This window comes from Mustelus asterias, chromosome 12 (assembly GCF_964213995.1).
Source record: "Mustelus asterias chromosome 12, sMusAst1.hap1.1, whole genome shotgun sequence".
Classification (NCBI taxonomy): Eukaryota; Metazoa; Chordata; class Chondrichthyes; order Carcharhiniformes; family Triakidae; genus Mustelus; species Mustelus asterias.
Window position 1 is genome coordinate 109,967,735 of NC_135812.1, and position 20,734 is coordinate 109,988,468.

The following is a 20,734-nucleotide window of genomic DNA, read 5'->3' on the forward strand; positions in this document are numbered from 1 at the left end:
GACAGATGTCAGAGGTAGGTTCTTTACTCAGAGAGTCGTGAGGGTGTGGAATGCCCTGCCTGCAACAGTAGTGGACTCGCCAACATTAAGGGCATTTAAATGGTCATTGGATAAACATATGGATGATATTGGAATAGTGTAGATTAGATGGGCTTTAGATTGGTTTCACTGGTCGGCGCAACATCGAGGGCCGAAGGGCCTGTACTGCGCTGTAATGTTCTATGTTCAATACAGCTGTAGTTAGACTTCCCAACTTTTATATTGCATTCCCATTGCAATAAATGCCAACATTCCTTTTGCCTTCCTAATCATTTGCTGTATCTGCATACTAACTTGTTGTGACTCATGCACCAGGACACCCAGGTCCCTCTGTACTGCAGAGTTCTGCATTTGTTCTCCATTTAAATACCACGCTGCTTTTCCATTCTTCCTATCAAAGTGAACAAGTTCACATTCCATCCCCCATTCTGCTCCATCTGCCAAATTTTAGCCAATTCACTCAACGAGTCTATGTCGCTTTGGATACTCTTTACCACTTACATTCCTACGTTGGCATAAGCCGTTTGGAAATCCAAGTTCACCACATCTACAGGTTCTCCTTTATCTACATTGCTTGTTATTTCCTCAAACTCTAATAAATTTGTTAAATGTGATTTCTCTCTTGCAAAACCATTTTCACTCTGATTGATCTCATTCTGATTTTCTAGGTGTCCACCTATAACGTCTTTAATAATGGACCCTTTCCCTTTGACAGATGTTGAGCTAACTGGCCTCTAGTTTCCTGCTCTCTCTCTCTCCCTCCTTTATTGAAAAAAGGTGTTACATTTTCTAATTTCCAATCCATTGGAACATAAAAACACAGAAAACAGGAGCAGGAATGGGCCCTTCAAGCCTGTTCTGCCATTCAACGTGATTATGGCTAATTCTCGACCTCAATGCCATTCTCTAACGCTCTCCCCAAACCCTTTGAAACCTTTAGAGTCTAGAAATCTATTTCTTTCTGAGATATATTCAATGTTTTGGCCTCAGCTGCTTTCTACGGTAGAGAATTCCACAGGATCACCACCCTCTGAGTGAAGAAGTTTCTCCTCATCTCAGTCCTAAATGGCTACTCCGTATCCTGAGACTGTGGCCCCTTGTTCTAGACCCCACAACCAGAGGAAACAACATCTCTGCATCCGTTCTATCCAGCCCTATCAGAATTTTATACATTTTAATGATAAACCTCTCATTCTTCTAAATTCCAGTGAATATAAACACAGATGACCCAACTTCTCTCCTCACATGACAATCCTGCCACCCCAGGATTCAATCTGGTGAACTTTCACTGCACTCCCTTTATGGTAAGTCTACCTTTTCTTAGATCAGGAGACAAAAACTGCACATAATGCTCCTGGTGTGGCCTCACCAAGGCCCTGTACAGTGCAGTAAGATAACCTTGTTCCTGTATTCAAACCCTCTTGCAATGAAGGTTGGCATGTTAATTTGCCTTCCTAACTGCTTGCTGTACCTGCATGCTTGCTTTCAAAGACTGATGTACAAGGACTCCAATGTCCAGTTTATCACCATTTAAATAATACTCTGCCATTCTATTTCTCCATCTGAAGTGGAGAACTTTACATTTATCCATATTCTACTGCATCTGCCATGTATTTGCCCACTCACTCAACTTGTCTTAATCACCTTGAAGCCTCTTACCATCGTCCTCACCACTCACATTCCCACCAAGTTTCATGTCATCAGCAAACTTGAAAATGTTACTTTTGGTTCCTTCATCCAAATCATTGATGCATGTTGTGAAAAGCTGAGGCCCAAGCACTGATCCTTACAGTACCCCACTGACATTTTCCAAGTGTCCTGTTAACACATCCTTTTTAAAAATTCATTTGTGGGACCTGGGCATCGCTGGTTGGCCACCATTTATTGCCCATCCCTAGTTGCCCTTTAACTGGCTTGCTGGGCCATTTCAGAGGGCAGTTGAAAGTCAACCACATTGCTGTCGCTCTGGAGTCACACGTAGGCCAGACCGGGTAAGGACGGCAGATTTCCTTTTCTAAAGGGCATTAGTGAACCAGATGGGTTTTTCTGACAATCGACAATGGTTTCATGGTCATCAGTAGATTCTTAATTCCAGATTTCTTTCATTGAATTCAAATTCCACCATCTGCTGTGGTGGGATTCGAACCCGGGTCCCCAGAACATTATCTGAGTTTCTGGATTAATAGTCTAGCGATGGTGCCATGAGGCCATCACCTTCCCTGTACAATAAACTCCAGCATTTTCCCTGCCACTGATGCTAGGCTAACCAGTCTATAATTCCCTGGTTTCTCCCTCCCTGCTTTTTAAAATTGTGTGGTTACACTTACCACTCTCCAATCTGCCAGGATTATTCAGACTCTACAGAACTTTGGAAGATGATAACCAACGTTTCCACTATTTCCATGGCCATGTCCTTTACTCCCCGGGATGTCGATTCTCGGCCCTGGGGATTTATCAGCTTTCAGCCCCATTAATTTCTCCAACAACTATTTTTCAAGTCATACTAATTTCCTTCAATTCCTGCTTCTCACTGGACCCTTGATTCCTTAGCATTTCTGGGAAGTTATTTGTGTCCTCCGCTGCGAAGATAGTGCTGAAGTAGTTGGGTGGGAATTTCTGCTCCCTGGCTCCGTGTTGTAGGAGGGGAGATGGCGGCGGAATCTTCTAGTCCCACCATTGTCAATGGGTTCTCCCATTGTTCACACTGTACATCTCTGGGCAGCCATTGGCAGGGTGGCATTGCCATTGGTGTGTCTGGAAGATCCCACTGATAGAAACAGCCGGAAAATGTTGGTGATTGTTTAGTTGCTCTGCCATTTCCTTGTTCCCTATTATCAATTTGCCCCTTTCAGATTCTAAGGGACCTACATTTGTCTTCACGAATCCTTTTCATTTTACATACTTACGTACTTATAGAAGCTTTTAAACTGCTTTTATGTTACCCTTATTTGGAATCAGAATCCACCAGATTCTCAGGAATTTTGGAAGATTTAACCAATGTCGCTACTATTCCTGTAGCCATTTACTTTAAGATACTCGGATGCAGGCCATCAGGTCACAGATTTGAGTCACCCCAGAACTTGATCAAGCAAGGTGCACTCATAAAGCAGCCAAACAGGTTACATATCAACCTGAAAATCATTCCAACATCCGCTAATAACAGGTAATAAAAGTGGGAGAGATTCCTGGTCACCCATGTGATGGAAAGAGCTTCCACCATCACTCTCCATCGATCTGGACTTCAATGTGTACGTCAGACTTCACATTGCCATAGCATCTTGGACTCCCCGAGTGAAGTATAACAGGCACCGCACCAAAACCCCCTCTGCACTGTCCCGTCAAACACACCCTGCTCACCCGCGATTGCTCTCTCACAGTCTTGGTGCAATGTTGGGTTCTGGTGAAGCTGTGACGACACACACGTGGCTCAAGCATGACCAATGAGCACTTGGCTGTGATTCTGAAAGGGTCAGTTCGACCTTGGGAGGCTGCACATCAGCAACATCATAAATCCAGGAAGAATTGAAAAGGGAAACCATTTCTGTGATAGGAGCCTGGCAGCCGAGCCTCCTGGAATATTCTACTTTTTTCCAAACGATACAGAACCTCAAGCGGTCTATTCTGCAGCATGAAGAATAATGAGGGAAATGGTTACCATGACAACTGATGGGTTGGTATACTGAGGAAGAATATTAGAGTGATGTTGGGCTCAAAGCTTCAATCATGGAGAAACAAGCTTCAATCTCCACCCGAGGGACACCATTAATCATTTAACTTAGTCCCCAGGTGAGCACTATAAGCAGAACTAGCGGTAAACTAACACTATAAGAAGCAAGGAATTCAGCTTTAATACTTGGCTGGCTCTGCGTCTAACTCCCTCTTTCTTTCTCCTGTTTTAGAAATTTCATCACCTCTCTGAATCTATTCCTCAACAAATGGGGTAGCAATTGGAACGGAATGTGCTAGCTTGAGTAATTGTACAAAGATGCAAATTAGGAGTGGGAGGAGGACATTCGGCCCTTCGAGCCTGCTCCGCCATTCAGTAAGATCATGGCTGATCTGATTCGAATCTCAACTCCACTTTCCTGCCTATCCCCCGATAACCTTTCACCTCCTTGTTAATCTAGCTCTGCCTTAAAAACATTCAAAGACTCTGCGTCCACTGCCTTTTGAGGAAGAGAGTTCCAGAGACTCGCCGCCCTCTGAGAGAAAATAATTCTCCTCATCTCTATCTTAAATGAGCGACTCGTTATTTTTAAACAGTTACCTCTAGTTTGAGATTTTCCAATTAGAAGAAGCATCCTCTCCACATCCATCCTGTCAATACCCCTCAGGATCTTAAAGGTTTCAACCAAGTCACTTCTCACTCTTCTAAACTTCAGCAGATACAAGCCTAGCCTGTCCAACCTTTCTTCACAAGACAACCCGCTCATTCCTGGTATTAGTCTGGTGAATCTTCCCTGAACTGCTTCTAATGCATTTACATCTTCCTTTAAACAAGGTGACCAATGCTGTACACAATACTCCAGATGTGGTCTCACTAATGCCCTGAACAACTGAAGCATAATCTCCTACTTTTGCAATCAATTCTCCTCACAATAAACAATAACATTCTATTTGCTTTCCTAATTATTTGCTCGACCTGTATACTAGCCTTTTGTAATTCATGCACTCGGACATCCAGATCCCTCTGTATTTCAGGGCTCTACAATCTCTCACCATTTAGATATTAAGCTTCCTTTTTATTCTTCCTGTCAAAATGGACAATTTCACATTTTTCCACATTATTCTCCATTTGCCAGAGATTTGCCCACTCACGCAACCTATCCACGTCCATTTGTAGCTTCATCACATTCTCTTCACAATTTACTTTCCTACCTATCTTTATGTTATCAGCAAATTTAGCAACTATCGCTTCAGTCCCTTCATCCAAGTCAGCATATAAATTGTAAAGTGTGAGGTCCCAGCACTGATCCCTGTGGCACACCACTCATCACATCTTGCCAACCAGAAAATGGCCCATTTATGCCGACTCTCTGTTTTCTGTTAGCCAGCCAATCTTCAGTCCAAGCCGATATCTTAACCCCTACTCCATGAGCTTTTATTTTCTGCAATAACCTTTGATTTTGCGCCTTATCAAATGCCCACCAGTTCCCCTTTTTCCACAGCACATGTGACTCCTTCCAAAAACTCCAATAAATTAGTTAAATATAATTTCGCTTTGACAAAGCCACATTAACTCTGCCTGAATGCCTTGAATTTATCTAAGTCCCTGTTATAACATCTTTAATAATGTCTTTGAACAGTTTCCCTATGACAGATGTCAAGCTAACTGCCTGTACTTTCTAGCTTTCTCTCCTTCCCTTTTCAAATAAAAGAATTACATTCACTATTTTCCAATCAAATGGAACCTTCCCCGAATCGAGGGAATTTTGTAAAGTCTAAACCAAAGCATCAACAATCTCACTGGCCGCTTCTATCAAACCCGCGTGTTTGTCAGCCCACTCTCCAATGAGGGATCTAGCTGGGTGGAGAGGAAGGTTGGGAGAGGTTTCAGAATGAGGGGCTGAGGTTTGGGTTAAGGGGGTTTCAAAAGGATTTGAGGGGGTCTTTCTCCACCCAGAGGTTTATGAGGAAGTAGAACTCACTGCTTCAATGGGTCGCGCCTGAATCCTTCATCACATTTATAAAGTTCTTGGATACGCACCTGAGGTGCTATTGACATCGGGATGACGCATGTTGGCTACTTGTCAGCCAGTGTGGAAATGATGGACAGAATGGCCTCCACTGTGCTATAAATTTCTACGATTCTATGAGTTAGAAAGAATAAATCTCCCTCTACACTGTCCCCATCAAACACTCCCAGGACAGGTACAGCACGGTGTTAGATACAGAGTAAAGCTCCCTCTACACTGTCCCCCATCAAACACTCCCAGGACAGGTACAGCACGGGGTTAGATTAGATTCTGTGTTAATTAATTAATTATTTTTTAAAAAATTCCCGAGTTTAACCTTTAACCCGGAAGTAGGCCGCGTGGTGGCTTGGGAAGGGCTGGGAGTTTTTTTTTTTAAGCGCGTGGGAGGTTTAAAAGGGAGGCCGCAGTGTACAGCGGGCAGCGTCGGGAGCGGGCAGTGGGGTGAGTGGGAAGCAGAGTGTGAGCTGTAAGGGCTTTGGCTCACAGGGCTTTGGGGGACAGGGCGAGCAGGGGTGAGTTTCAATTCTTAGTTTTTAATTCTTATTTACTTTTCTCTGTGTACCTTGGTAAAAAGGGTCAAATATGAGTGTGAAGCCAGTGTGTTGTTCCCAGTGTAGGATGTGGGAGGTCCTGGAGGCACCTGGCCTCCCGGACATCCACATCTGTGAGGGGTGTGTCGAGCTGCGGTTCCTGAGGGACTGTGTTAGGGAGGATCTTAGGCTGTTAAGGGGGAATGAGGAGGTGATAGACAAGAGCTATCACCAGGTGGTCACACCAGGGCCACGGGTGGAGGCCAAGTGGGTGACGGCCAGGAAGGGTAAAGCTCGGGTGATTGAGAGCACCCCGGTGGATGTGCCCCTACACAACAAGTACTCCTGCCTGAGTACTGCTGGGGGGGACAGCCCGCCTGGGGGAAGCAGCAGTGGCCGTGTCTCCAGAGTGGAGTCCGGCCCTGTAACTCACAGGGCTAAGGAAAAGAGGAGGAAGACAGTGTTAATCGGGGACTCGACAGTAAGGGGGTCGGACAGGCGTTTTTGCGGAGGCAGGCGGGAGTGAAAAGGGAGGCATACGTTAAGTCCAGGCAACAGAAAACAGATGGAGCTCTGGAGGAATACAGAGAGAGTAGGAAAGAACTCAAACGGGGAGTTAGAAGGGCAAAAAGAGGTCACGAGATGTTCTTGGCAGGCAGGATTAAGGAGAATCCTAAGGCATTCTATTCATACGTTAGAAACAAAAGAGTTGTCAGGGAGAAAATCGGACCTCTCAGGGACAAAGAAAGGGAATTATGCTTCGAACCCAAGGGAATAGGGGAGATCCTAAATGAATACTTTGCATCGGTATTCACGAAGGAGAGGGGCGTGTTAACCGGGAGTGTCTCGGAGGGAGGTGTTGACCCGTTAGAGAAAATCTCCATTACAAGGGAGGAAGTGTTAGGTTTTTTAGGGAACATTAAAACTGACAAAGCCCCAGGGCCTGATGGCATCTATCCTAGACTGCTCAGGGAGACGAGAGATGAAATTGCTGGGCCTCTGATGGAAATGTTTGTCGCTTCTTTGGACCACGGGTGAGGTCCCTGAGGATTGGGGGATAGCAAATGTGGTCCCGTTGTTTAAGAAGGGTAGCGGGGATAACCCGGGAAGTTATAGGTCGGTGAGCTTGACGTCAGTGGTAGGGAAGTTGTTGGAGAGGATTCTTAGAGACAGGATGTATGTGCATTTAGAACGGAACAATCTCATTAGTGACAGACAGCATGGTTTTGTAAGAGGGAGGTCGTGCCTTACAAATTTGGTGGAGTTTTTTGAGGAAGTGACAAAAACGGTTGACGAAGGAAGGGCCGTGGATGTCGTCTATATGGATTTCAGTAAGGCATTTGACAAAGTCCCACATGGCAGGTTGGTTAAGAAGGTTAAGACTCATGGGATACAAGGAGAAGTGGCTAGATGGGTGGAGAACTGGCTTGGCCATAGGAGACAGAGGGTAGTGGTCAAAGGGTCTTTTTCCGGCTGGAGGTCTGTGACCAGTGGTGTTCCGCAGGGCTCTGTACTGGGACCTCTGCTATTTGTGATATATATAAATGATTTGGAAGAAGGTGTAACTGATGTTATCAGCAAGTTTGCGGATGACACGAAGATGGCTGGACTTGCGGATAGCGATGAGCATTGTCGGGCAATACAGCAGGATGTAGATAGGCTGGAAAATTGGGCGGAGAGGTGGCAGATGGAATTTAATCCGGATAAATGCGAAGTGATGCATTTTGGAAGAAATAATGTAGGGAGGAGTTATACAATAAATGGCAGAGTCATCAGGAGTATAGAAACACAGGGACCTAGGTGTGCAAGTCCACAAATCCTTGAAGGTGGCAACACAGGTGGAGAAGGTGGTGAAGAAGGCATATGGTATGCTTGCCTTTATAGGACGGGGTATAGAGTATAAAAGCTGGAGTCTGATGATGCAGCTGTATAGAACGCTGGTTAGGCCACATTTGGAGTACTGCGTCCAGTTCTGGTCGCCGCACTACCAGAAGGACGTGGAGGCATTAGAGAGAGTGCAGAGAAGGTTTACCATGATGTTGCCAGGTATGGAGGGTCTTAGCTATGAGGAGAGATTGGGTAAACTGGGCTTGTTCTCCCTGGAAAGATGGAGAATGAGGGGAGATCTAATAGAGGTGTACAAGATTATGAAGAGGATAGATAGGGTGAACAGTGGGAAGCTTTTTCCCAGGTTGGAGATGATGATCACAAGGGGTCACGGGCTCAAGGTGAGAGGGGCGAAGTATAACTCAGATATCAGAGGGATGTTTTTTACACAGAGAGTGGTGGGGGCCTGGAATGCGCTGCCAAGTAGGGTGGTGGAGGCAGGCACGCTGACATCGTTTAAGACTTACCTGGATAGTCACATGAGCAGCCTGGGAATGGAGGAATACAAACGATTGGTCTAGTTGGACCAAGGAGTGGCACAGGCTTGGAGGGCCGAAGGGCCTGTTTCCTGTGCTGTACTGTTCTTTGTTCTTTGTTCTTTGAGTCTCGGATGGTGGTCTGCCTCCCTGGGGCCGGGATCCAGGATGTCGCTGATCGAGTACCAGAGATCCTGAGGTGGGAGGGAGAGGAGCCAGAGGTAGCGGTACATATTGGTACCGCTGATGTGGGTAGGAAGGGGGAAGGGGTCATGAAAAGAGAGTATAGGGAATTAGGGAGACAGCTGAGAAGGAGGAAAGCAAAGGTAGTAATCTCAGGATTGCTGCCCGTGCCATGGGAAGGTGAGGGCAGGAATGGAGTGAGGTGGAGGATGAATGTGTGGCTGAGGGACTGGTGCAGGGGGCAGGGATTCAGGTTCCTGGACCATTGGGACCTCTTTAGGGGCAGGTGTGACCTGTACACAAAAAACGGGTGGCACTTGAATCCCAGGGGGACCAATATCCTGGCAGGAAGGTTGGCGAAGGCTACTGGGGAGAGTTTAAACTAGATAGGTTGGGGGGAGGGGATCGAGACGAGGTGACTGGGAGCGAGGAAGTTAGCTCGCAAACAGAGAAGGGTTATAGACGGTGCAAGAGGGAGGATGGACGGGGGATAGAGAAGGGGAGAGCTCAGACCAAAGGATTGAGATGTGTTTACTTTAATGCCAGGAGTATAGTGAATAAAGGGGATGAGCTCAGAGCGTAGATCGATGCCTGGAAGTGTGATGTGGTGGCCATTACGGAGACTTGGATGTCTCAGGGTCAGGACTGGATACTCCAGGTGCTGGGATTCAGATGTTTCAGGAAGGACAGGGAGGGAGGCAAGAGAGGGGGTGGAGTGGCACTGCTGATCAGGGATAGTGTCACAGCTGTAGAGAAGGTGTATGCTGTGGAGGGATTGTCTACAGAGTCTCTGTGGGTGGAAGTTCGGAGTGGGAAGGGGTCGATCACTTTGCTGGGAGTTTTCTATAGGCCGCCCAATAGTAACAGGGAGGTGGAGGAGCAGATAGGGAAACAGATCCTGGAGAGATGCAGTAATCATGATGTGGAGATGCCGGCGTTGGACTGGGGTAAGCACAGTAAGAAGTCTCACAACACCAGGTTAAAGTCCAACAGGTTTATTTGGTAGCAAATACCATAAGCTTTCGGAGCACTGCTCCTTCGTCAGATGGAGTGGTCTCTGTTCTCAAACAGGGCACAGACACAGAAATCAAATTACGAAATACTGATTAGAATGCAAATCTCTACAGCCAGCCAGGTCTTAAATGCACAGACAATGTGGGTGGAGGGAGCATTCAACACAGGTTAAAGAGATGTGTATTGTCTCCAGACAGTACAGCTTGTGAAATTGTGCAAGTCCAGGAGTCAAGCTGTGGGGGTTACTGATAATGTGACATAAATCCAACATCCCGGTTTAGACCGTCCTCATGTGTGCGGAACTTGGCTATCAGTTTCTGCTCAGTGACTCTGCGCTGTCGTGTGTCGTGAAGGCCGCCTTGGAGAACGCTTACCTGAAGATCCAAGGCTGAATGCCCGTGACTGCTGAAGTGCTCCTCCACAGGAAGAGAACAGTCTTGCCTGGTGATTGTCGAGCGGTGTTCATTCATCCGTTGTCGTAGCGTCTGCATGGTTTCCCCAATGTACCATGCCTCGGGACATCCTTTCCTGCAGCGTATCAGGTAGACAACGTTGGCCGAGTTGCAAGAGTAGGTACCGTGTACCTGGTGGATGGTGTTCTCACGTGAGATGATGGCATCCGTGTTGATGATCCGGCACGTCTTGCAGAGGTTGCTGTGGCAGGGTTGTGTGGTGTCGTGGTCACTGTTCTCCTGAAGGCTGGGTAGTTTGCTGCGGACAATGGTCTGTTTGAGGTTGCGTGGTTGTTTGAAGGCAAGAAGTGGGGGTGTGGGGATGGCCTTGGCGAGATGTTCGTCTTCATCAATGACATGTTGAAGGCTCCGGAGAAGATGCCGTAGCTTCTCCGCTCCGGGGAAGTACTGGACGACGAAGGGTACTCTGTCCACCGTGTCCCGTGTTTGTCTTCTGAGGAGGTCGGTGCGGTTTTTCGCTGTGGCGCGTCGGAACTGTTGATCGATGAGTCGAGCGCCATATCCTGTTCTTATGAGGGCATCTTTCAGCGTCTGGAGGTGTCTGTTGCGATCCTCCTCATCCGAGCAGATCCTGTGTATTCGGAGGGCTTGTCCGTAGGGGATGGCTTCTTTAACGTGTTTAGGATGGAAGCTGGAGAAGTGGAGCATCATGAGGTTATCCGTGGGCTTGCGGTACTGTGAGGTGCTGAGGTGACCATCCTTAATGGAGATGCGTGTGTCCAAGAATGCAACCGATTCCGGAGAGTAGTCCATGGTGAGTCTCACGTGAGAACACCATCTACCAGGTACACGGTACCTACTCTTGCAACTCGGCCAACGTTGTCTACCTGATACGCTGCAGGAAAGGATGTCCCGAGGCATGGTACATTGGGGAAACCATGCAGACGCTACGACAACGGATGAATGAACACCGCTCGACAATCACCAGGCAAGACTGTTCTCTTCCTGTGGGGGAGCACTTCAGCAGTCACGGGCATTCAGCCTTGGATCTTCAGGTAAGCATTCTCCAAGGCGGCCTTCACGACACACGACAGCGCAGAGTCACTGAGCAGAAACTGATAGCCAAGTTCCGCACACATGAGGATGGTCTAAACCGGGATGTTGGATTTATGTCACATTATCAGTAACCCCCACAGCTTGACTCCTGGACTTGCACAATTTCACAAGCTGTACTGTCTGGAGACAATACACATCTCTTTAACCTGTGTTGAATGCTCCCTCCACCCACATTGTCTGTGCATTTAAGACCTGGCTGGCTGTAGAGATTTGCATTCTAATCAGTATTCTGTAATTTGATTTCTGTGTCTGTGCCCTGTTTGAGAACAGAGACCACTCCATCTGACGAAGGAGCATTGCTCCGAAAGCTTATGGCATTTGCTACCAAATAAACCTGTTGGACTTTAACCTGGTGTTGTGAGACTTCTTGAGATGCAGTAATAGCAGAGTTGTTGTGATGGGAGACTTTAATTTCCCAAACATAGATTGGAATATCCCTAGGGTAAGGGGATTGGATGGGGAGGAGTTTGTTAGGTGTGTTCAGGAGGGTTTCCTGACACAGCATGTGGATAAGCTACAAGAGGAGAGGCTGTACTTGATCTGATACTGACCAATGAATCTGGACAGGTGTCAGATCTCTCAGTGGGAGAGCATCTTGGGGATAGCGATCATAACTCTATCTCCTTTATGCTTGCATTGGAAAAAGAGAGGATCAGGCAAGCTAGGAAAGCGTTTATATGGAGTAAGGGGAAATATGAAGACATAAGGCAGCAAATTAGAGGAGTAAATTGGAAGGAGGTATTCTCGGGGAAATGTACTGAAGAGAGTGGCAGTTTTTCAAGGAATGTCTGTCTAGAGATCTACAGAACAATGTTCCGAGCAGACAGGGAGGAGTTGGTAGGTTAAAGAAACAGTGGTACAGGAAAGCTGTGCGGGACCTAGTCGAGAAGAAAAGGAAAGTGTACAAAAGGTTCAGAGAGCTTGGCGAAGATAGGGATCTAGATGAGTATACGGCTTGTAGGAAGGGACTAAAGAAGGAAATTAGGAGAGCCAGAAGGGGTGACGAGAAGGCCTTGGCAGATAGGATTAAGGAGAACCCTAAGGCGTTCTATAAATATGTGAAGAGTAAAAGGATGAGACGTGAAGGAATAGGGCCTATAAAAGGTGAAGGCGGGAAAGTCTGTACGGAACCAGTAGAAATGGCAGAGGTGCTTAATGAGTATTTTGCCTCGGTTTTCACAGAGGAGAAGGACATGGGTGGATGTACTGTGGGCTTGCGGTGGACTGAAAAGATTGAGTATGTGGACTTTAACAAAGAGGTTGTGATGGAATCTTTGAATGGCATCAAGATAGATAAGTCGCTGGGTCCGGATGGGATGTACCCCAGGTTACTGTGGGAGGCGAGGGAAGAGATTGCAGAGCCTCTGGCGATGATCTTTGTGTCGTCGATGGAGCCGGGAGAGGTGCCGGAGGGTTGGAGGATTGCGGATGTGGTTCCTATTTTCTAGAAGGGGAATAGGGACAGCCCAGGAAATTACCGACCGGTGAGTCTAACCTCAGTGGTTGGTAAGCTGATGGAGAAGATCCTGAGGGACAGGATTTATGAGCATTTAGAGAGGTTTAGTATGCTCAAGAATACTCAGCATGGCTTTGTCAAAGGCAGATCGTGCCTTACGAGCCTGGTGGAGTTCTTCGAAAATGTGACCAAACACATTGACGAAGGGAAGGCGGTAGATGTGGTTTATATGGATTTTAGCAAGGCATTCGATAAGGTCCCCCATGCAAGGCTTCTAGAAAAAGTGAGAGGGCATGGGATCCAAGGTGCTGCTGCCCTGTGGAGCCAGAACTGGCTTGCCCAAAGGAGGCAGAGAGTGTGTATAGATGGGTCTTTTTCTAAATGGAGGTCGGTCACCAGTGGTGTGCCCCAGGGATCTGTTCTGGAACCCTTGCTGTTTGTCATTTTCATAAATGACCTGGATGAGGAAGTGGAGGGATGGGTTGGTAAGTTTGCCGACGACACGAAGGTTGGTGGGGTTGTGGATAGTGTGGAGGGATGTCAGAAGTTACAGAGGGACATAGATAGGATGCAAGACTGGGCGGACAAGTGGCAGATGGACTTCAACCCAGATAAATGCATAGTGGTCCATTTTGGCAGGTCTAATGGGATGAAGGAGTACAATATAAAGGGAAAGACTCTTAGTACGGTAGAGGATCAGAAAGACCTTGGGGTCCGGGTCCATAGGACTCTAAAATCGGCCCCGCAGGTGGAGGAGGTGGTTAAGAAGGCGTATGGTGTGCTGGCCTTTATCAATCGAGGGATTGAGTTTAGGAGTCCGGGGATAATAATGCAGCTATATAAAATCCTCGTCAGACCCCACTTGGAGTACTGTGCTCAGTTCTGGTCGCCTCATTACAGGAAGGATGTGGAAAAGATTGAAAGGGTGCAGAGGAGATTTACAAGGATGTTGCCTGGATTGAGTGGCATGCCTTATGAGGATAGGCTGAGGGAGCTCGGTCTTTTCTCCTTGGAGAGACGTTGGATGAGAGGAGACCTAATAGAGGTATATAAGATGTTGAGAGGCATAGATCGGGTGGACTCTCAGAGGCTTTTTCCCAGGGTGGAAATGGCTGCTACGAGAGGACACAGGTTTAAGGTGCTGGGGGGTAGGTACAGGGGAAATGTTAGGGGGAAGTTTTTCACACAGAGGGTGGTGGGCGAGTGGAATCAGCTGCCGTCAGTGGTGGTGGAGGCAAACTCAATAGGTACTTTTAAGAGACTTCTGGATGAGTACATGGGACTTAATAGGATGGAGGGTTATAGGTAGGCCTAGAAGGTAGGGATATGTTCGGCACAACTTGTGGGGCCGAAGGGCCTGTTTGTGCTGTAGTTTTTCTATGTTTCTAGATACAGAGTAAAGCTCCCTCTACACTGTCCCCCATCAAAATCGCTAGGTGGCTTTTGCTACCAAATAAACCTGTTGGACTTTAACCTGGTGTTGTTAAACTTCTTACCCCATCAAACACTCCCAGGACAGGTACAGCACGGGGTTAGATACAGAGTAAAGCTCCCTCTACACTGTCCCCCATCAAACACTCCCAGGACAGGTACAACACGGGGTTTGATACAGAGTAAAGCTCCCTTTACACTGTCCCCCATCAAACACTCCCGGGACAGGTACAGCACGGGGTTAGGTACAGAGTAAAGCTCCCTCTACACTGTCCCCATCACCACTCCCAGGACAGGTACAGCACGGGGTTAGATACAGAGTAAAGCTCCCTTTACACTGTCCCCCATCAAACACTCCCAGGACAGGTACAGCACGGGGTTAGATACAGAGTAAAGCTCCCTCTACACTGTCCCCATCAAACACTCCCAGGACAGGGACAGCATGGGGCTAGATACAGAGTAAAGCTCCCTCTACACTGTCTCCCCATCAGACACCCCCAGGACAGGTACAGCACGGGGTTAGATACAGAGTGAAGCTCCCTCTAAACTGTCTCCCATCAAACACTCCCAGGACAGGTACAGCATGGGGTTTGATACAGAGTGAAGCTCCCTCTATATTTTTCCATTAAAAAACATGACAACAAAAGCAGGAATCGACCATTCGGCCCATTGAGCATGAAACAGCATTCACTCTGATCATTGTTGATCTTCACCTTGAGTTTTCCTTCCCTGTCCAATCCTCATTCCCACAGAGCTGACTATCCCTTTCTTCAGGGATCAGTGCTTGGTCCTCTGCTCTTTGTGATTTTTATTAATGACTTGGAGGAGGGGGCTGAAGAGTGGATCATTAAATCCTCTGATGACACCAAGATTGGTGGAGTAGTGGATGAGGTGGAGGGCTGTTGTAGGCTGCAAAGAGACATAGATAGGATGCAGAGCTGGGCTGAAAAATGGCAAATGGAGTTTAACCCTGATAAATGTGAGGTGATTAATTTTGGTAGGACTAATTTAAATGTGGATTACAGGGTCAAAGGTAGGGTTCTGAAGACTGTGGAGGAACAGAGAGATCTTGGGGTCCATATCCACAGATCTCTAAAGGTTGCCACTCAAGTGGATAGAGCCGTGAAGAAGGCATATAGTGTGTTAGTTTTTATTAACAGGGGGTTGGAGTTTAAGAGCCGTGGGGTTATGCTGCAACTGTACAGGACCTTGGTGAGACCACATTTGGAATATTGTGTGCAGTTCTGGTCACCTCACTATAAGAAGTATGTGGAAGCGCTGGAAAGAGTGCAGAGGAGATTTACCAGGATGCTGCCTGGTTTGGAGGGTAGGTCTTATGAGGAAAGGTTGAGGGAGCTAGGGCTGTTCTCTCTGGAGCGGAGGAGGCTGAGGGGAGACTTAATAGAGGTTTATAAAATGATGAAGGGGATAGATAGAGTGAACGTTCAAAGACTATTTCCTCGGGTGGATGGAGCTATTACAAGGGGGCATAACTATAGGGTTCGTGGTGGGAGATACAGGAAGGATATCAGAGGTAGGTTCTTCACGCAGAGAGTGGTTGGGGTGTGGAATGGACTGCCTGCAGTGATAGTGGAGTCAGACACTTTAGGAACATTTAAGCGGTTATTGGATAGGCACATGGAGCACACCAGGATGATAGGGAGTGGGATAGCTTGATCTTGGTTTCAGATAAAGCTCGGCACAACATCGTGGGCCGAAGGGCCTGTTCTGTGCTGTACTGTTCTATGTTCTATGTTCAGCATTGTGTGATGGTGCACCCACAATGCTCTGGGATAGATAATGACATGGATTCACATCATTGGGGTGAAGGATTGAGCTTCAGTGTGGGTACAGCCCAGGTTAGGGGCTGTGTCATTGTATGGGGTTATATTGCATTCTGGAATTGGCAGAGTGGGTGAGTTAGGGAGCCCCAGAGATCGTTAGCTGCCGTGTGTTCAGCCTTTGTCCTGTTCCTATAGTGATGGTGTAAATGTTTGATGTGGAGAGTCTCAGGTTGCAGCTGGATGACATGTTGTCTCCGTATCCACTCACCCTCACTGTCAGTAATTAGCTGATTACTCACAGCAACTTTCTTCTGTTGCAGTTTCACAGTCACTCAACAAATTGAATTTGAAACTGGAAGTTGGTGAGCAGGAAGAATCGTAGATTCCGTCACCATTCCCATGTCCTGATGTTGTTCACTCTCAGACCTTGCTGGGATTCCTCATGAACCCTGATCCTCACTGCCCGTCAGACCACTCGCACAGAGTGAGTGAGTAGATAACCCTCACATTGCCGCTCTGACTGCGCACGGAACACAGTTACCAGCCACCTCCTCTCGCCTCACAGTGAATGTTAACCGATCGTTTATCATTTCTGTCCTTAATTCAACACTCGGCACTCGCTGCCTGGATCAACCCTCCCACACTCACAGCACACTCACACCCAGACACTCCAAAATACACTCGCCCAAAACACCACACTCAGGTTACTCTCATTCCCACTTGATAGCAGACGTTAGAAGCAAGACCGGTTGTCAGTATACCCGGCTCCACCACCCCATTAACCCAGAGAATCCTAACTCCGAACATAGCTGAGTTGAGAGAGTGCCGCACTGTCAGAGGGTCAGTGCTGAGAGAGTGCCGCACTGTCAGAGGGTCAGTGCTGAGAGAGTGCTGCACTGTCAGAGGGTCAGTGCTGAGAGAGTGCCGCACTGTCAGAGGGTCAGTGCTGAGAGAGTGCTGCACTGTCAGAGGGTCAGTGCTGAGAGAGTGCTGCACTGTCAGAGGGTCAGTGCTGAGAGAGTGCCGCACTGTCAGAGGGTCAGTGCTGAGAGAGTGCTGCACTGTCAGAGGGTCAGTGCTGAGAGAGTGCTGCACTGTCAGAGGGTCAGTGCTGAGAGAGTGCCGCACTGTCAGAGGGTGTGCTGAGAGAGTGCCGCACTGTCAGAGGGTCAGTGCTGAGAGAGTGCTGCACTGTCAGAGGGTCAGTGCTGAGAGAGTGCCGCACTGTCAGAGGGTGTGCTGAGAGAGTGCCGCACTGTCAGAGGGTCAGTGCTGAGAGAGTGCTGCACTGTCAGAGGGTCAGTGCTGAGAGAGTGCTGCACTGTCAGAGGGTCAGTGCTGAGAGAGTGCTGCACTGTCAGAGGGTCAGTACTGAGGGAGTGCCGCACTGTCAGAGGGTCAGTACTGAGGGAGTGCCGCACTGTCAGAGGGTCAGTACTGAGGGAGTGCCGCACTGTCAGAGGGTCAGTACTGAGGGAGTGCCGCACTGTCAGAGGGTCAGTACTGAGGGAGTGCCGCACTGTCAGAGGGTCAGTACTGAGGGAGTGCCGCACTGTCAGAGGGTCAGTACTGAGGGAGTGCCACACTGTCAGAGGGTCAGTACTGAGGGAGTGCCGCACTGTCAGAGGGTCAGTACTGAGGGAGTGCCACACTGTCAGAGCTGGTGCCCTTTGCCTAAACAAAGCCCCAATTGGCCTCTCGTGATTTTAAAAGATGGTAAAACACGGCTAAAATCCTTGACCTCAGAGCAGCATGAAGTGAAGCTGCCTTTCTGAGTTTGGAGTTCCATGCTCCTGTTTCTCATTCTCAAGAACATCTGCTCCTCTTTTCCTGATAATTATAAGGTGTTATATTTTATTTCTTTCTCTATCTTAATGAACCAACACACTGTGTCACTCTCAGTTGCCAGGGGTTTGCCTGGATTCCAGTTGGGAATGCCAGACAGCGGAATGTTCCGCTCTGTTACTGAGAGAGCAGCAATGTAATGCAGTGCGATGGTAGCTGGCTGTCTCCAGGGGATTGCGATGCTAGTTATCAGTGTATTGTTACTCCCACAGCTTCCCAGGCAGCAGTTAATGACAAGATAGCAAACACTCGTGTGGCAGTAGGGCAGCATTGCTGGATGGGTGATTCAGATCCCTGGGGACTCTCACACAAACCCACCCTGAGGAAAAGCACCTCGCTGGATGACAGCTTATTCCAAGTGGTGAAGAAGGAGCATCGGACACTGTTCAGCCGGATCAGGACAGGCAGGAACAGGATACGGCACAAACATGTGGGTATATTCTGTGGAAAATGTCATCAAACTGTCAGAAATTATTCTCATTCTCAAAAGAAATGTTGTGGAAATTAGTTTCTGTTTATTTAATTCACTCGCTCCTCACTCTCTGTCCAATCTTTCCCCACTGCCTCTCTTTCCTCACTCTCTCCTCACTCACTCTCACTGTCTCCTATCTCTCCTCACTTTCTCTCTCTCTCCAATCTCTCCTCACTCTCTCGCTCTCTCTCCTCTCCAATCTCTTCTCACTCTCTTTCTGTCCCTCTCCAATCTCTCCTCACTCTCTCTCTGTCTCTCCCCAATCTCTCCTCACCCTGTCTCTTTCCAATCTCTCCTCACTCTCTCTCTCTCCAATGTCTCCTCACTCTCTCCCTCTCTCCAATCTCTCCTCACTCTCATTCCCTCTCTCTGTCTTGCTCCAATTTCTCCACACTCTCTCTCTCTCTCTGTCCAACCTCTCCTCACTCTGTCTCTCTCCAATCTCTCCTCACTTTCTCTCTCTCCAATCTTTCCTCACTCTCTCTCTCTCTCCTTTCCAATCTCTCCTCACTCTCTCTCTCTCCCTCTCTCTCCAATCTCTCCTCACTCTCCCTCTCTCTCCAATCTCTGCTCACTATCTCTCTCTCTCTCCAATCTCTCCTCACTACCTCTCTCTCTCTACAAGCTCTTCTCTATCTCTCCCTCTCTCTCTTTCCAATCTCTCCTCACTCTCTCTCTCTCTCCAATCTCTCCTCTCTCTCTCTCTCTCCAATCTCTCCTCTCTCTCTCTCTCTCCAATCTCTTCTCTCTCTCTCTCTCCGCTGTTGGATATGAAACAGGGCTGGGGAGGAGGCAAACTGTCTGGGCGATGGAGGGACAGATGCACTGTCTGGGCGATGGAGGGACAGATGCACTGTCTGGGCGATGGAGGGACAGATGCACTGTCTGGGCGATGGAGGGACAGACACATTTTCTGAACATGGTACTGAACCGTGTGTGCCACAGAAATGCCAGGTAGATGGCCAATCAATGGTTGATTCCTGACCGTCAGACTGGAATACAAAAGCAGGGATGTACTGCTGAGGCTGTATAAGGCTCTGGTGAGGTCACATTTGGAGTATTATGAGCAGTTTTGGGCCCCGTATCTAAGGAAGGTTGTGCTGGCCTTCGAGAGGGTCCAGAGGAGCTTCACGAGAAAGATCCCAGGAATGAAAGGCTTGACATATGAGGAACTCTGGGTCTGTACTCGATGGAGTTTAGAAGGATGAGGGGAGGGAATCTTGATTGAAACTCACAGAATAATGAAAGGCCTGGATAGAGTGGATGTGGGGAAGATGTTTCCATTAGTCGGAGAGACTAGGGTCCGAGGGCTCAGCCTCAGAGTAAAGGGACGAATTTCTTCAGCCAGAGGGTGGTCAATCTGTGGAATTCATTGCCACCGAAGGCTGTGGAGGCCGGGTCATTGAGTATATTTAAGACAGAGATAGATAAGTTCTTGATTGGTAAGGAGCTCAAAGGTTACGGGAAAAGGCGGGAGATTGAGGTTGAGAAACTTATCAGCCATGATTGAATGGCAAAGCAGATTCGACGGGCCGAATGGCCTAATTCTGCTCCTATGTCTTATTCTCCTCTGGATTCTGTGAGCTGAGGGGAGTTGGGGAAATCAGGGGGTGCAGAAACTTCTGATTATTCCACACAAGTTGGTGCAGGAAAGGGTTTCTGTGAAAAGGAGCATCTTGCTCTTTGTGAAATGTTAATAATTTCCATTTACCTTTCTTCAAATATTCTCAAAACTTTCAATCCAGTTTGAATAATCTTAGAGACTTCTGCCTAAAATTAGGAATATTTACCAGATTATAATGGAAATATTTGCATTTCCATAGCGCCTTTCACAAACTCGGATTTATCCACTCTGATTTGCTCAAGACAGCGAGCACCTCCTCCCCTTTAATCTGTAAAGGCTCCATGACCTCCCTACCTGTTTGCCCTATTTCCATAGACTCCATGCCCGTTTCTTCAGTAAATACGGATGCAAAAAAAAAACCATTTAGTATCTCCCCCATCTCTTTTGGTTAAAATGTGATTAAAAACAGAGAATCTTTTCAAAGTGATGGCTGATGGGGTTAAATATTGCTCCAGGGGGGAGCTCTCATGCTTTCGAAATAATGGCTGTGGGAAATCACACATCTTCCAGGGACAGTAGAAGGACCTCGATTTAATGTTTCATCAAGAAGATAGTCCCTCTGACAGTGCGGCACTCCCTCAGTACTGACCCTCTGACAGTGCGGCGCTCCCTCAGTACTGACCCTCTGACAGTGCGGCGCTCCCTCAGTACTGACCCTCTGACAGTGCGGCACTCCCTCAGCACTGAACCTCTGACAGTGCGGCGCTCCCTCAGTACTGACCCTCTGACAGTGCGGCACTCCCTCAATACTGACCCTCTGACAGTGCG

General features: G+C 47.8%; 1 protein-coding gene across 1 annotated transcript in view; it reads left to right on the plus strand.

The window, feature by feature from the left end:
- Window positions 1-18,236: 18,236 nt before the first annotated feature.
- LOC144501850 (ankyrin repeat and fibronectin type-III domain-containing protein 1-like) overlaps window positions 18,237-20,734 on the plus strand; it is a 157,542-nt gene continuing 155,044 nt past the window's right edge. The window contains exon 1 of the mRNA XM_078225896.1: window positions 18,237-18,300. The gene's annotated coding sequence lies outside the window, so the exon portion shown is untranslated. The remainder of the gene's footprint in view (window positions 18,301-20,734) is intronic.